General features: G+C 41.7%; 1 protein-coding gene across 7 annotated transcripts in view; it reads left to right on the forward strand.

Annotated features, from left to right (window-relative positions):
* Positions 1 to 17,432, forward strand: part of GALNT13 (polypeptide N-acetylgalactosaminyltransferase 13) — a 504,126-nt gene that overhangs the window by 352,646 nt on the left and 134,048 nt on the right. For 6 of the 7 annotated variants that reach the window (XR_012154256.1, XR_012154250.1, XR_012154255.1 and 3 more), the window contains 2 exons: positions 28 to 152; positions 13,059 to 13,178. The gene's annotated coding sequence lies outside the window, so the exon portion shown is untranslated. The remainder of the gene's footprint in view (positions 1 to 27; positions 153 to 13,058; positions 13,179 to 17,432) is intronic. The other variant, XR_012154254.1, reaches the window with a different exon arrangement.

Consider the following 17,432-nt stretch of genomic DNA (forward strand, 5'->3'; position numbering starts at 1 on the left):
TTTTAATTGCATTCTTTGCCTTTTCAGTTAACCAAGACACAAGACTTCAGCCTTTCCATGTATGTACAGAAATTCTCATAGAAATCTATGGGCATTTGGGAGATCTGTACCATCCAGCATACTGTACCACCCAATCACCAGGACTCCAGCAGGTACTTGGACGATGCACCCAGTTAACCAACATTGATGAATCCTCCTGTATCCTTAGGTCCTATGTCTATTCTAAGCTCAGAGATTTAACAGTCTAATGTTTTGAGGCAGAAGGGAGGTGTGAATCAAACACTATTTTTTAATCTTTGTCTTAGATTTGTTCTCAGTTTTATCAGCCTTATCACAGGACCTAGAGTTAGTACATAAAGAGCCAGATTCCGCTATCATTTACACTGGAATAATTCTGCTGCCGTCAATAGAATTAGACTAGTGTGGACCTGGTGTCAGATCAGCATCAGACCTACAGTATCTTTTCTATCTTTTGATTAAGCTCCCTCGATCTTCTGTTTAAATAAATATATATAAACTCCTGAGCCACTACTTCCTGTTTCTTTGCCAGGTCCAGATTAGTCCATTTCCCCACCCCCCAATTCCCTGGCAAATGCCCCCACCACCAATCAAAAGAAAAAGAGAATTTCTTGAGGAAGGACAGCCTTCTGGTTAAGGCACTGGGATTCAAGAGATCTGGGTTCAGTTCAGTGTTCTGCCATAGATTTGCCCAGGTCACACAGGAAGACTCTTTTCTCCGTGGATGAGATGTTCATCACCCCTCAGGCCCCTATACACCAGGCAAAGGGGTGCTAAAAGCCCTGGATCCAGTAGGGAGAGAATTCATCAGGCACAAAAACAGCCAAAACAGCCAAAGGCTGTCCTCTGAGGAACCCCTAGCAAGCCCTGGCATATAGGACTTATCAGGTGAAAAGTTGAGGGGGGAAGAGTATTTTGAGGCTGCAGCCACTGCAACAGCACATAGGGCTATGGGGATTCTGGGCAGTGCTACTACTCATTGTCATGAGGGGACAGGCTGCTCTAACTTAGCTTTAAGAAACTGCCTAAATTATGTCTCTGGCCTGTAGCATCCTAGAGGTCATACTGGTGACTTAACCATAGTCCCCCTCCCTCTTGGCTGTGAGTTCTGTGCTGCGCTTCTCAGAACCACAGCTCAAAATCATAGAATCATAGAAGATTAGGGTGAGAAGAAACCTCAGGAGGTCATCTAGTCCAACCCCCTGCTCAAAGTAGGACCAACCCCAACTAAATCATCCCAGCCAGGGCTTTGTCAAGACAGGCCTTAAAAACCTCTAAGGATGCAGATTTCACCACCTCCCTAGGTAACCCATTCCAGTGCTTCACAACCCTCCTAGTGAAATAGTTTTTCCTAATATCCAACCTAGACCTCCCACACTGCAACTTGAGACCATTGCTCCTTGTTCTGTCATCTGCCACCACTGAGAACAGCCTAGCTACTTTGTCTTTGGAATTCCCCTACAGGTAGTTGAAGGCTGCTATCAAATCCCCCCTCCCTCTTCTTTTCTGCAGACTAAATAACCCCAGTTCCCTCAGCCTCTCCTCATAAGTCATGTGCCCTAGCCCCCTAATAGTTTTTGTTGCTCTCTGCTGGACTCTCTCCAATTTGTCCACATCCTTTCTGTAGTGGTGGGGGGAGGGGGGCAAAACTAGATGCAGTACTCCAGTTGTGGCTTCACCAGTGCCGAATAGAGGGAAATAATCACTTCCCTTGATCTGCTGGCAATGCTCCTACGAATGCAGCCCAATGTGTCATTGTCGTTCTTGGCAATGAGGGCACACCGTTGACTCATATTCAGCTTCCTGTCCACTGTAATCCCCAGGTCCTTTTCTGCAGAACTGCTGCTTAGCCAGTTGGTCCCCAGCCTGTAGCAGTGCATGCAATTCTTCCATCCTCAGTGCAGGACTCTGCACTTGTCCTTGTTAAACCTCATGAGATTTCTTTCGGCCCAATCCTCCAATTTGTCCAGGTCACCCTGGACCATATTCCTACCCTCCAGTGTATCTACCTCTCCCCCCAGCTTAGTGTCATCCGCGAACTTGCTGAGGGTGCAATCCATCCCATCATCCAGATCATCTTCACCCTATATGCCTTAGTTCCTGTCTCCATTTAGACTGTAAATTCTTTGGGGTATAGACTCTCTTTCTGTGTGCATATACTGTGCTCAGCAAAATGGAGCCTTAATTTAGATCTTGATCTCTAGTTGGTGCAGGAATACAAGTAGTAAATCATAATATTAATATTAACTAGAGTTAATAACTCTACAATGATTTTTGCACGGAGCCTCCAATGTTCTACCTTCTTTGTTTTACCTTGGAACTTTTGCAGTGCAGTGCACTTTCAGCCTAGGGCATAATCCAGATCCCCCCTGTGGTCAATGGGAGTCCTTCCATGGACTGTAGCAGGCTTTGGATCTGGACTTTAGTGAATTACTAGTAAATTATGGGTGTGTGCCCCACAGCCAGATGAAAATGTAAAGAAGGGTGTGATGGCAGATCTTAGTCCATTAAACTCGGAAAAAAAGGGATTTTTGTAGAACAGTAAGTTCCACTAAGAGACGAACTGACATTAATAGAAATTTATTTTGCTATGTCCAACTAAGGGCTTGTCTACGTGGGAAGTTGGTGAGTAAGCTGGCACTAGCTATTCTTTACTTGCTCTCTGCATAGACACTCTTTCTGCTCACTAAAAGTAGCTTTGTGTGGTTTAGCTTAGTATAATTTAAACTAATTTGTATTACTGTAGCAACTTCAAAGTGTACTAAGGTAAAACACACACAAGCACTTTTATGGTGTCTTATGAGTGTCCATATGGGTTGTTAGTACAGAATAGTTAGTGTGCTTTAAATTCACAACCTAGCTTACTCTATGCTAACTCCCATGTAGACAAGCTCTAAATCATAAATAGACAACATATAGTGAGGCCCCCTTTTAAAGTAATAAATTTAAAGGAATACAATTATAAATAGAACAAACTTCCACTGGAGAACAAAAGTTTACACACAATGGACAATAAACCCAATTTAAAAGAACAGAGCAGATGAATGGGTAGCAAATAAACAATGTCTGATAAAACAGCAGTGTCCTAATAAGAAATAGATGACAAATGGAATACAGCTATTTTGCAAAGTAAGATGTATCCCTGGCTGCTGTAAATATTGAGCACTCCTGATTTACATTTAAGCGCAATGTAGGAATAGGGGGCATGTGAGGTGTGAGCTAATCACACAGGAACTCAGACTATTCTGGGAGGTAACTACCTTTAAGACACATTGCAAGACCCTCTTCATTGAGAAAGCTTTCCCACAGTAACTGTGTAGATAGACAAACAATGCCCCAACCTGGGCCTAGATGGATTCAGAACCTCCTGTACCCAGGGAAAGGCAGAGCACAGACAACTCCATATAGTTCATACAAGTGGACAATCGAACTTAGCTGGGAAGTACTTTGGTATTACAGTGATGGACATAAAAACCCTAAGAAAGGTAAGAAAGCAAGTCTGGGGAAGTCGACAGGTTACATTACAGGAGACATATTTAAAAGCATGGGACCTTGACAAAGACTGAATTCCATATTCGGAGGATTTATGTAACCAGATGTAAGTGAAAGGGGAGTTTTAGTTATGCTGAAGATCCAGAAGAAGCTGTCAATAAAAATACATTAGATTCCCCTCTGAATCTGACCCTGAGAATCTTTTTTTTCTCTTTAAATTAATAACCTCATGCATTCCATTCAATAGGAGCTTGTGAGTAATAAATTCAGTTCTGTGCATCTAACCAAATTTTCTGTCTGTAGGTACTAGACATTTAATCTGAACAATTCAGTTTTTTGCTGCTCCTATGGTAATATCTCCTTCATATTCCATGAGGTTATGCCTACCAGAAGGAATTAGTCATAGTTGGAAATTATGAAGTTAGTGCTCTATAATTCATCTTTCATTAATATAGAGGAGTTTGCTTCTTGAATTATTATCCTTCCATTTTATACATATATTTCTTGATAATATGTGGTGATCTCTCTGCTGCAGCTTGAGAGTGGGAGTTTAAGTGTAATGCTTTTTCTGGGGAGGAATAATAGTATTAGAAGCAGAGCCACAAGTGACAGACACAAGGCTTTGGGGAGAGAGCAGGTTCTTCAGCTCCTACATATGTACTCTACTCAATAGCTGCCCTGAATGGCTTCCTACTAATGGAGCAAGATTATTGATGATTATGTCAAATTTGAACAAACAAAGCACACTGTGAACAATTTGAAAAAACATGTAACCAGTTTATCAATGCTGACAATTTGTGATGGTTTTAATGAGTAATGTGCAAGAGGCGCACTGTCAAATGACCTGGAATCTCCTGCCTATTCTCAGGTGTCTCAATTCTCTTAATACAAGAATTCTTTATTACAGAGATTAAGTACTGGAAAAACCTGCATACAAATTCATGTAGCCTCCCAGTCTCAGATGATATTTTCCTTCACAGAAAACTGATATTCATCTGTGTAGGTTGTAAGTTCTCCAGGACAGGGGGAGTGTCTCATTATGTCCTATGCTTAGCTCAGTGGAGCCCTGTGACGGGGTGTATGGGCCCCTCACCAAACTAGGCCTGGGAGTAGAGCAATATTGGTTGAGAGAGGCCCCACCCCTCAATAGGTGCAGGGTCTAGTCCAAATGGAGGAACAGTTTAAAAGGACATTAGTAGCCTGGGGAAAAGGGTGAAATCAGTTGTATGTGACATCTGGAAGCAAGGCTGACGCTGTGTCAGAAGTGGCAACAGGCTTGTGAAGGCTGCTCTAATGGAAGGGGCTTGGATTTCCTCCCTCTCTTTGTAAGATTAAAGCCCTAAAAGAGATTGAGCAGGACACTAAGAGACCAAGGAGAGTCTGCTAAGCCAGAAAATATGTCCCAAACTGAGGTGCTCTAGGAAGTGACCTGGGGCAAATATAATTTGGGAGTAGCCCAATAACTGGGCTAGTTGCTTTAATAAACTCCTGCTGTCTCTGAGTTGGGACCTGATGAAGTGGGTGGGTTTGGGTTCCTTTATCTTGCCACCTCCCTCCCTCCCCCCCATTCTGCTCTTCGGTAGTGACAAAACCTCTGGAGGGAGGAATTAGCACATTCAGTGGCAGAGGTGCTGGAGCTAGGGGTGCTGGAGGTGCTGCCGCACCCCTTGGCTTGAAGTGGTTTCCATTATATGCAGGGTTTACAGTTTGGTTCAATGGCTCTCAGCGCCCCCACTATACAAATTGTTCCAGCCCCTTGTGTGGGGGTGACTGAGACCACACCCGTGAAAAGCCAGGGCCCTGCCCAGAGGTTACTCTGCCTCACAGAGATGGCTTTGCCCTACTGTGGCTGTATGGACAACCCATAACAGTCAAGTTCTTGTCTAGAGGAGCACACCATAGGCCTGACAGAGGTCGCTTTATTATACCATTGCCAAAGAGGTAGCCACTAAAAGCCAAGCTCCTGCTTAGAGGAGGACCTCATGTGACTGAGCTTGGCTGCTGTTGCGCCGCAGATTCTCAGGAAAGCGCATAGAATCAGACCACGTAACCAAAGAGGTGCTCCTGAGCAATGGCTGTTTGCGGCAGGACTAGTGGCTAGGTTTGGCAGGGCTTGGTTTCCCTTTCCCTGCTTCCTCAATGGGGTTTGTGTTTTTAGAGCATTGTCAAATTTTGGCTTTATGCTTTGTGTTGCTCTTTGTGGCTTTATGGTTCTTCACTCTGCGTCTGTGGTGAAATAATACTTCTGGCTATTTGTTTTTGTTATATTGCTAATGGTGAGAGGACAGTGAGAGTTTCTGTCGGTCTTGTTTTAGTCTCTGATTTTCTTTTGTTTGAATGGCTTGGTTGGGGTGTGAATCATTGTCTGGCTTAGCCTCCCATTTCTGTAAGTGTCCTAACCCTTTGCTTTTTGTAATGGGCTGAACCAAACTCACTGAGTTGAACACTAGATGAGGATCCAAACTTTACCTACAAGTTTGTGTGTAGGGTAACAGGATATGTTTTTGTTATGTGGAATTCTTACATCTCTGATCACTTACATTCAGTTGTAAGTCATACGTGTCCTTCTGCTTGAATCTCTGCCTCTCTTTCCAGTCTCACAGATGCTATTTTACTACCCTTCCATCCTGTCTTGTTTCCAGTTCCTGCTCTTGTCACCTAGTCAATAAGAATGTCTGGCTCAAGAGCTGGACAACATAATACAGAGATGGATTTAGGAGGTAATTACACTGACAGCAGGTAAGCTTTTGCTGAGTAATCTATTCAGAGTTCAGAAGTTAATCATATGTAGGAGGTAGTTACAGTATCTTTCAAGGACTTATTCTTTGGCTTTTACTAGGCAGCTTTACTTTCATTTAAAATATCCTTTGTGCAGTTCCTATTTTAGGACAAAATTCTCAGACATGTTTTGCACAGTATGGCAATACTAAGTCGTACAATAGTTGTCTTTTGACATATCAAAATCAAGTAATAGGTGAGGAATAACTTACAATGCACTACAGGTAGTGCTGAATTGTATGGTGCAGAATAAGTTAGCAAATGCAACTGTACTATGACATTTAGGTATCTAAACTAGAAGTATCCTTTTTCTTATTTATAATGGCAATAGCAATTGATCCATTATTATCACTGGGGGAAGATTTCTGAGACAAATAAGAAATAACACAGTTTTCTGCTATTGATATGATGATAGTCAACAAAATAAAGCTTTTATTTGTCCCTATGGGAGCATTGGAACCAGAACTGTTAAGTTCTATTTTTCTTCAGTGCATCAGGAAAAATGTAGTTATTTGCAAGAGACTCAATTTCCCATCATAATACAGTATTGCTAGCACCCTGCATGTATTAGCTGTAGCTAAAGATACTGCTGCAGAAGAAAAGGAGTACTTGTGGCACCTTAGAGACTAATCAATTTATTTGAGCATAAGCTTTCGTGAGCTACAGCTCACTTCATCGGGTTTTCATGCTGGGTAGGCTTAGGCATTAAAGCAACATTGGAATGGAACTCCACAGTCAAACATTTAATATTGCCAAAGGAAATAAAGGTCAGTGACACTAACACAATATGTGAGCTACTTTATTTCTCAGATGTGTCTCCGCTCATCCCTTGGGTCTCTGTTCCAGGGCAAATGCTTTTTATAATGTTTTTAAACCACACAAATTGCAACAGTTCATTGGGATTTCATTTAAAACAAACACTAAGGTTTCATTTCAGTTTACATGGAGTCCTTTCAAGAGCTCTGTGTGAGCCAGAAGGTGCGACAGAAAATAAAATGCAACAAATGGAGTGAGAAAGTTTGTAACAGGAATTGGTCCCTAGGAAGAAAGATATCTCCTACGAGTAGAGAGGAGATTTTAGGAGGACATGAGCAAAAAAGGAAAACAATGAGTCCCAAAAGCTCAGACATTCAGTGCATTTCCAAGTGATCGTCTACAGATTCAACCCTAGTGGGTTTTCCTAACTCTAGAAGATGTAAATCTTATTTACTAACTAGCAGCTGAAAGCTCATGCTGTCACATGGGAGTGGCAGTTGGGCCAAGTAATCCACCATCTGTGCAGTCTTGCTCATACAGCTAGTGGATTCTTGCATGCAAATTAGCTGTAGTGAAGGGTAGTCATTGGTTGATGTTACCTCTGATATTATAATGGTCTAGGACTCTTGGCATGGAATAGATACATGCCCTTCTGCTCACACTGGAGTAATTGATAAAGTCAAAATGGCTGAGACTGTGAATCCCAGTGATGATTGAACCTGGTGATATTCTGAAGAAAAGAGCTCTCAACCATGCGTGTGGCTGTTTCCTTCACATGACACTGACTCAACAGGCATTCTAGGCTTCTGAGTGACATATGGTGACAATCCTAAATTTAGGATGTAATAATTGGAATGTATACTTTAGGTATTGGGACATGTGAAAAGATTCCTGCTTTTCTGGCAAGGAAAGAGAACAGTCAGGAAAACAGATAGGTCAGCATACTAATCTTAGTGGTAGGCAGAAAAAGTGTTTATACAATATATAATGAATAATTTTGTAACAGTGTACTTAAGGCAAGCATCCGAGTGTGGGGGTGCACTTGCATTTAACCCTAATTTTGTCAGAATCTCACTGAAGCAGCAAATAAATGACATATTTCTTCAGTTCAAGAGTCTGTCTGTCTGAATCTGTGTATTCTGGATGGTGGGCACTGGAATCTTAATACTGTATGTAGATATACTTTCTTGACACTAGAGAGACAAGCCCAGGAAATAGTGAAGAATTAGATGAAACCACCATGGGTGAAGGGAGAAACTAAGTCCCGTAATCAGAGAGAGAGAGAGAGAGAGAGCACCAAGGAGAAGAGAAAATGGAGCTTTGGAAGCAAGGAGAGAGAGAGAGAGAGCATTTAAAATCCTGGGAGAAGAGATCAGTGAGTTTGAAGTGAATCACCCAGTGAGCCAGTTAATGAAAATTCATGCAGCTCACGGGAGGTGTGCCATAATTCAGAACTGTCTCTCTTACCATTAGAGCTAAGCTATATACGAAGGTATAACACTACAGAACAATTCCAAATGCACTTCATCCTTTGTTGAGAGATTTTTTTCACCCCTACTGAGGCTGGGGAGGAAAGTTTTAAAAACAGCTGACAGCCAAAACTTCTAAGAGAGCATTTGATAATGCAAGTTGAAGAGAGCTTTGTCTAAAATATTTTTGCATTGTTTTCTATACACACACAGAGAGAGTGCATGTATGCATGCATGGGTAAGAGTTACATTAGCTATTTTATTTTAATTTCAGGGGTTCAGGGGAAGATGCCAAAGAAGACTCTCACATCATAATGGGACAGCATGTTTCAGATGACAGTTATTAAATAGGAATGCACAGGTTTTCAAGTGATGCTTAGAGAGGAAGGATGATCCAGTAGTTAGGGTGCTAGCCTGGGCCACAAGGAACCCATGTTCAATTCCTGTTCAGTCTCAGACTTCCTGGGGCAAGTCACTTAGGCCAAGATCTTCAAATATTTAAGTGCCCAATTTCCACTGATTTCAATAGGAGCTAGGTACCTAAATTGGATCTAGGCCTTAATCTCTCTGTGTCTCCAGTCCCCCTTTGTAAAATAGAGATAACTCTTCTCTACATCATAAATACATTCAAGATTGTGAAGGAGGGAGCTCTACAGAGTGAGACTCCTCAGAGAGAACCCCCCCCCCCTCCATTTCTCAAAAGACCATATCTACAAACTATCAAGATGAGCACTTCAGAAGGTTCCAGTCATCCTGATGGCAGGGTGAGACAGGTCATGCTACCTCATGAAGTCATGTCTGGCAGCATGAAGAGCTTTATAGTTAAAAACAGGACCTTGAATTGTACCCATCTGTGAAGAGAAGGCAGTGCACTGCACACAGGTGGACTTTATTTGATCAAAATTGCTTCAGTAAGTAGGCAGACCACCTTATTTTATGCTTACTGAATTTTTATTTTAAGCAGTTTTTAAAGGCAGGTTTTTTTCACTTGACTTGACTTGACTTTATTTTATTGTATGCATTTAAATAATGTTATTAACCAGCCCTTGACGTGCATGTGCATATTCTCTACTAAGATCTTTCTATAGTGTGCACATAATTAATCATATTTGCTAAAAACACTGATCTCACATTTACTTCCTCTATATAGAATGCAGAGAGATTTCTGCAGTTTACCAATTATATGGGCTTCAGATTACTATCTAGTTATAAAATACAGGAGGAAGTGGTTAGAAATCAAGTCATGTAATTTTAATGGATCAGTAATATAATTAAAAGATTACTTTTTTCTGCTTGGCTAGGATTACACCAAATATTATATAATTACAGGACACAAATCTGTTCACTTCTGATATTAAAATGCATGGGGAAATCAAATAGGTAAAAAATATTTAGCTGTTTATTTAGAAATGGTGCCAGGTGCCACAATAATCTTATTTATTTTTTAAAAAAACACCTTTGTTCTAAAAAAATTGTGGAGTAGTATTTTTTTAAACTAAATTGTCAAGGTCCCTTTTACAGATTATTTACAAAAAGTTACTCTTGCTAGTGTATTGTTGTTAACTGTGATTGTCCCAATTTTGTCAGAATTGTTTCTTTAAATAATCAGGTGAAAATAATTATCTGAGCCTCTAGTTGATGTGTGGTGACTGTGATAAGATTGCTTCCCTTTTAAAATGCTTTTTGGTGTCTATATTGCAGTAACTACTGATTCTTTCCTCATCAAACCATTTTTCTTGTTCTTCTGTTTTGTTCCATCTTCCCTTTTTTCAGTGATTCTGAATAGGGAAAAACTGGCTCAGTTATCTGTGGGAAAGAGTGAGTACCCCTCCAAGAGCAGAGCCTGAGGGGAACCCACTTCAGGGTATAAAGCAGGTGGTTGCTAGGCAGCCTTCTGTCAGGCAGAGCGGAAGGGAATTAAAAGGATGTAAGACTTATTAATTAAGAGAACTAACCTCTATTGATGTATAGTTGGACTGAATTTATTCTCTTATTTTATTTAATGTGTGGGGGTTTAGTTTAAATAAACTGGATTATTTAACTTTATTTATAGTTGTGTTTGCTGTTGGTTAAATTCCATCCTTTTAGATTTGCTTCAGTTGTCTTATGTATTATTTGTATTGCAAAAAGATGTGGTTCCTATTCTGAAAAGCATACAATGACTCTTAAGACACTCAAGTATTGTCTCTTGTATCAAAGGAGAAGGGGAATGTTGCAGTCCTGTAGGCTAGTGATATGTCCTCTACCTGATGGTTCTGAATCCACTACAAATATGGTGGGAGTTCTGTTTCTCTCTTTCCCCTGATCTAGTCATTATTTGTTGCCTGGCTTCCTGGAGATACCAAGGGAGTCTTGAGGAGGAATTGGAATGAAAAGACAACAATGGCCTTAAGGGCTAGTTCAGGGAGTGAAAGTTATGTGTAAAGGGAAATGTGAAAAATGGCTGTGGCAGAAGTGGATAAACAAGCAGTCCAACATGTTGTTATTGCAGTGTGTGCGTGTGCGGGAGGAGGGGAGTTATACTGGAATCTTCCTCAGACTCTAGGGTGAATTTTTTTTAAATGTATGTAATTTTATTTAACTTTATTTTTCCCTTCCTAAGTCAGAGGTGTATCCCATAGTGCAAAAGGAAAGGAAGCACTCTGTGTGCCAGGCAAGAAGGGGTGCCAGCTGTAGCAGTGAGCGTGCACAAGAAGAGAAGGGGGTGCTTTCTAGCTAGGGAAGGGGAGCTGCACTCCTCCCTTTTGACTCTATTGTCCACTGCATAGCAAAGTTAGAAAGGACCCAAACAAAAAGCCAAAGTGGGATTTTCTTCACGCTCACAATCCTCTGAAATATTCTCCCCTCCTCCCCCCCCCACACACTTTGTCCTCTGTCACCCATACAAAGCACACAAAGGGTGAGATTCTGTGCTGCACCTCTTAGAATTCTCAGCTGGGGAGAAGACGGGTGGGAGGCGGACGCTGTGGTGGCTTTAAGCCACCATGTTAAAACCACCATAATGGTTTATTGGATTTAAACTATAGTCTCCCTGAGCTGCCCTCTGGGCCACTGCCCTGCCCTGTGGTACATCTCTCCCACCTGGGCTTGCAAGGGAGTCTTCAGGAGGGAAGCTTACAGCTGTGTTTTGCTGTGCCTTTGCTGGGGAAATTCCCCTCCTGCTGGTTATGGGGCATTTAAGGTCCCTTTATGCCACTCTCACCTCTCTATGAACCATAATGGAGCCATAGCAGGGAAGAGTGTACTGTGTCCAAAATGTGCATCCTAAACTGCATTAGCTGTTCATCTCCTAGACCCTGGTGTCTCTCTCTCCACTTCCTCCCCTCTAGCTTCCAGTGTTTTTACCCTGCTCTTTATTAGACCAGCAGCTACTGAGTATTCTTCTATACTACTTCTCTTCGCTGGGCTTCCTTACTTCTCTGCCCTCCTTCCCATTATGGAGGAGAAGTAGGACAATTACAAATGAGGGGCAGTTGTTGGAGACTAACTCTCCTTTCCCTTTGGCAGCAGTGGGTTCTGTAAGGCTCCCTGCGTGTCTGTGCCCCAAGCACTGTGCAGGAGCTACAGGAATGGGATGCAGATTTGATTTTGTTCATCCTAATACCACAGTACACAAAACATTCTCCCTTCAATCTGTCAGTCATTCAAGAACTGGCCTTGGCTTAGTTCTTGGGTGAAAGTCAGCACCTAAATACTATAGTGACAGGCTCTCTAGAACTGGATGGAAAGTGTGCCTGCCCTGAGTGCTTTCTGCTATCTTTTCTCAGTACTTGTGAAGTGGATCTGAAAGGGATTCTAAAGGCAACACAATGGAGAATTGTGCTAAAGGAACTACAGCATTATTTGAACACCTGGTCAGTTTCACAAAGCTAACAAAGATCCAGAAAATCATAAATTGTTCTCTGAGCTGGAGGAGCATTATTTTTGGGGGAAGGGGGGAGAATGCAGGGAGAAATAGTAATTGATCTATTTTAGCTGAAGAAGAGTTTATTTTAATCAGGGATTAAGAGACAAACTCAACATGGTAAAAATCCTCATCCTACCAGTACAAAGCCAGATTGGCTCAGGTCTTTTGAAAAGCTCCAGCATAATGTCCAAAATTCCTCATACTGTACTTTCCAGACAGTGTGAACACTTGGTATTCAAAAGGTAACTTACACAGATTGGGGAAATTAGGTGTGAAAGGAAAAGCTGTTGGTATAGCAAGGCACAAAGAAATTCAACAACTTTTAAAAAATAATAAAAAGGGAGAGAGAGAAAGGGATAAGGAATGAAAAAATTGAAAGTATCTCTGTCATCATAAAATCAGTAACTCCTTTGAAATTAAATACACTAATCAAATAGTAAGCACTAATTACTATAGACTTCCACCTGTCCACAAGCGCGCACATGAAAAATGGTTGTTGTGAGAGAGAATGATCCATAGAAAAGCTAATCCAGTGTGAAGTTATTAGCTTTTCTGTTTAACTTTACTAGGCTGGAGTGGAGTCCTCACTCCATAAATCCCACCCCAGCCCAATTTGACTCCATTCTCTCCCCTTGCAGAGCTTGGAGTTTATGGAAGAGGGTTGATGTCTGAAGGAGAATAATCCACATCTGGACTGGAACAGGGGGTATTTTCACTTCATCTTTAGCCTGGAGGAGCCTTGCTACAAAAACTGGCTGGTGAGAGGGTTGTACTGGAGAAAACAAAACCACTTATAAAGTCCATCTGGCTGTTTCTGTTGAAGCAAACTGATCATGTCAGCCTATGTCTAAGAGCATCATGTTCAAATGGTTGTCTAATGGCATTTCTCACTGTCATTCTGTGGCAGGGATGTCACATGACAATATTGTAAAGACTTTATCAAAGGCTTGCTAGTGACAGCAATATTCCACTGATTCTACCCCTCTCAATGGTATTGGCAATCGGGAGAAAGGGGGATAGAATCTAGAGCACTATAAGTGACTTCATTTAAAATTATTTTATTTACAATATTTTCAGTTTTATTTATTTATTTATTTATTTCCAGACTATGACCATCAACTCCCTTAATACAGGCCACTGAACAGCCACCCGCTTTTAATAACTGGTCACTACTAAACTGGGATGAACTTGAACCAGTGACCTAAAGGTGCCAAGCCCTGTAACATTTGTATTCACATATCCAGCCTCTCTCCCATTTTTATATATAAAAAAGACAAATAGAGCATCATACATCTGACCTGAATACGTACAGGGTCTCACACAGCAGAGAAGGAAATGTAGTAACTAGAAAGTAAACACTAATTGAAATGTGCAAACATTAGACTTGCATGCTGTTGCAGTAACTAAATTAGATTGCAGTTAGCAGTTTGGAATTTCCTCCTTTATTCAATTCATGCAGGTGAGGCTTGCCTCCTTAGAAACCTAGGTGTTTGCCACACTGCTGTCTGTACATGCAGACATTTATGCATATGCTTAACTTTATGTAGATAAATAATCCCATTCCCTTTGTTACCAAACACCGGCTGCCTCTTAGGCCCTGTCTATAATACAGAAATTTGCACTAGTGTAGCTACCTTAGTGTAAACTCTGCACTGAGGTAAAGTGCGGTTGACTCCACCAGCATGGCTTACTCTAGTAACTTTACATCAGTGCAAATTTATATTGGTGCATACTTAATGTAGACAGGGCTTTAGGTCTTCATCCTGCAAACAGTTTACACACGTAACTTTTGTCTGAGGGAGTAGTAAATAGGACTATGCCTGCATGTAAATGTAAGCAAACATTTGCGGAACAGGGACTTACAAGTCCATTGGTGTATGACAAGTGTTGGTTCTGTCATCACGTTCCGCATTAGCAAAAGTATTGTGAGGGGGGAATTAAGCAATATTTGGGGGGAAGAAAAAAACAAAATCTGAAGAAGCTTTGATGTTGGCAGGGAAAGGTCTATAATGTCCCTTCATTATAAGACAGAAATCAAGAAATCTGTTTAATGTCTGTATTAGGAAAAGAGCAAGAGCAATCACTTTCCTGCTTGTTATCAAATTGTACCCTGCTCTCTGCACACCTAGAGTCCATGGTGAAATTCTGGAATGCACTACATCATTACTCAAACTAACGTAAAGCTGTGGTGAGGACTCTACATATGATGGGAGTCTCTTGATCAGGATTTATTTTTAAGTGATCTACAAACAACATGCTACATTTCATTTTCTTCAGTGATATACGCTGAATGCCTCCACTAATGGGGTGGATATTAGAGTGTCTTATTAATGTTGGTAAAGAAGCTTTGAAAGCCATTGCCTGTCATATACTGCAGTTGCTATGGACAAGCAGAATTTCCTTAGTATTTCAGCTCTCAGAGCCTGATGCACTTTGAGTACAGACCAGCCACTGTGACTTCAGGCATTCTAAAAGGGAAGGTAAACTTTCAGTTGTTCTCATGCTGAGCACCCCTCCTAGCCTTGGCTTGTGAGGTTACCCAGCATACGGTGCTGAAGTAACTAAAAATCTGCCAATTTTGTTTTCATATCAGCTTTAAAATATAGTTTTAGATATGGATTTTATGGTAATTACAGGGATGTTCATCAAAGCCGCTTGAATTTGTGATCTTTAAGCATTTCTATCGGTTTGAAATCATGGACTGACAACTGATTAGAGTAATATAAACAAAGGTATAAGACAATGATTCTAATTGAGGTTCTAGTGGGGCATCACAGTGATTGGTGTATGGTGGTCCAATCTTATTAAACATCTTAATTTTTTTATCTGAAGTGGAAGGGAGAATTCTTGTGGTAGAGCTACTGGACTGGGACCTTAAGAGGATCTGAGTTCAATTCCTGGCTGTGTCACAGACTTCTTGTGTGATCTTGGACAAGTCATTTGATTTCTCTGGGTGAAATCCTGGTCATAATTACATATTCTATGCCTCAGTTTTTCCATCTAGAAACTGAGGATTGTAAGGGTAAATTACTAATGCTTGTGCGGTTCTCAGATACTATGAGTGCCACAGAAAAGCCTGTAAACAAATAAAGAACAGACATATTAATGAAAGTTATGGTGATCCTACGCTGGGAGACATTGCAAACAGTAGTTAGGGCACAGAAATGCAGCACCATTTTTCACAGAGATGCAGGAGGGAAAACATAGGTAGGGAACAACAAAATGATTATATTCAACCTGACTAAATGCCAGCTATTTTCTGGTAGAAAATGATCAGGAAGATAAATATAGGTAAATCCTAATTTTTCTGAACCCTGATTATCCAAAATTTGTTTTTCCCTCTTTTCTGAAATTGATGTAGAATGCCAGTCATGCACTGGAAACTCCAATTTACCAATGTTTTAGATGTCCACTTTGTAAAACTGGAATTTACCTGTATTAAATTAAAATGACACATTTGAAAAGCAGTAATGTGAAAAACAAAAGAGGTTTAAGTGAGTGAGAGGACAGCAAAGAGCATGAGTTTGCATTGTAATATGGCATAAAAAAGCCAATGTAAATTTGGGTACATATCTAAAAGCATTAGGTCATCATGCTATAAGGAGGAAAGAGTTGTCTTATGGCAGCACTGGTGAAAACCTTGAATTCAGCACATATTTCCATGCAAATACTGTGTATATCTCAAAAGAGGCAGATAAAGAGGGGAAAATTATTAATGAGATGGAGGGATTGATGGGAAGAATGAAACATGTCCTAACAGTGAGACTTAAGTGGCATAGTATCCCAGTGGAAGATGTGGAAATCCTGTCATTTGGGTCACTTAAAATTGGATTGGAAAAAGGTACCGGAAAATATACATTAAGATAAATGCCTGAATTGGCAGGGTGGATGAATTAAATAACCTCACTGATCTTTCAGTGTCTCATTTATATTATTCTGTTATCAGGTACTATTGGAAAGGGGTAGCATGCCTGTGTAGTGCTCCAGGAGGAAATACCAGGAGCCACAATTCCCACCCCCCCAACCCGCACCCCCATACACTCCACATCTTCCACTCCCTTGCTCTGGCAATGTGCCAGCAGTAAATTACTACCTCCAGCACACTAGCGCTGGCCAAAGTAATGGGGGTTTGGTGGTGGAATCATTCCCAGCCCACAGGCTTAGAGGGTAGTAAATGCTCCTTAACTCTGTGCACCAGGCCCCAAGCCCAATCTCTGGGTAGTCATGCAGGGAAGTAAGAGGTGAGGGGAGGGGAAGGGTATTACTCCACTTCATTTTCCTGGGCAGGTGCAAGTCCTACCTTAGTTTTGCCCAATGTTACTAATGTAACCCTTCTGCCCGTCAGAGTTGGCAGCAACAAGGGCCGGGTTCAATATCTAGGGGTTCCATTTCAATAACACAATGCAAACCGGCTCGAGCCCCCACCCAGTGACCTGGGACAAATATATACCACCCCCGCTGGGCGCCTCCAAGAGGCAATACTTCCCCTCTCGCAAGCACATAGTCTGAGTGTAGCAAAAGTCTTTTAATAACAGAGAGAAACAATGTGGCATTATGTTGGGGAAACACCACCAACAGGATTCATAACACAACCCATGAGCAAAAAAACCCACCCCAGGCAAATTGGGGCATGCCCTTTTCCCTTTGGTTCTTGAGTCCAGCAACCCCAAATCACCCAAAGTCCCAAAAGTCCAATGCCCCAAAAGTCTCTGTCCCTGGTCAGGGCAGCCCCAGAGTTCGAAAGTTTATCTGCGGAGCTTTACCTCCCAACCTGGGTGGAAATGGGACGGGGGTAAGAGGCACCTTACGTGATCTGAAGCTGACCGCCCCATAGCGGCGCTCCACTCCGCCAGCCGCCCCACAAACTCCTTCGCTCAGCTGCGCTCCGCTCCGCTCCGCTAGCCGCCCCACGAACTCCTTCGCTCAGCTGCGCTCCACTCCGCCAGCCGCCCCACGAACTCCTTCGCTCAGCTGCGCTCCATTCCGCTCCGCCACGTCGAACTGCTTCACCA

This window comes from Lepidochelys kempii, chromosome 11 (genome assembly GCF_965140265.1).
Source record: "Lepidochelys kempii isolate rLepKem1 chromosome 11, rLepKem1.hap2, whole genome shotgun sequence".
In the NCBI taxonomy this organism is placed as follows: domain Eukaryota; kingdom Metazoa; phylum Chordata; order Testudines; family Cheloniidae; genus Lepidochelys; species Lepidochelys kempii.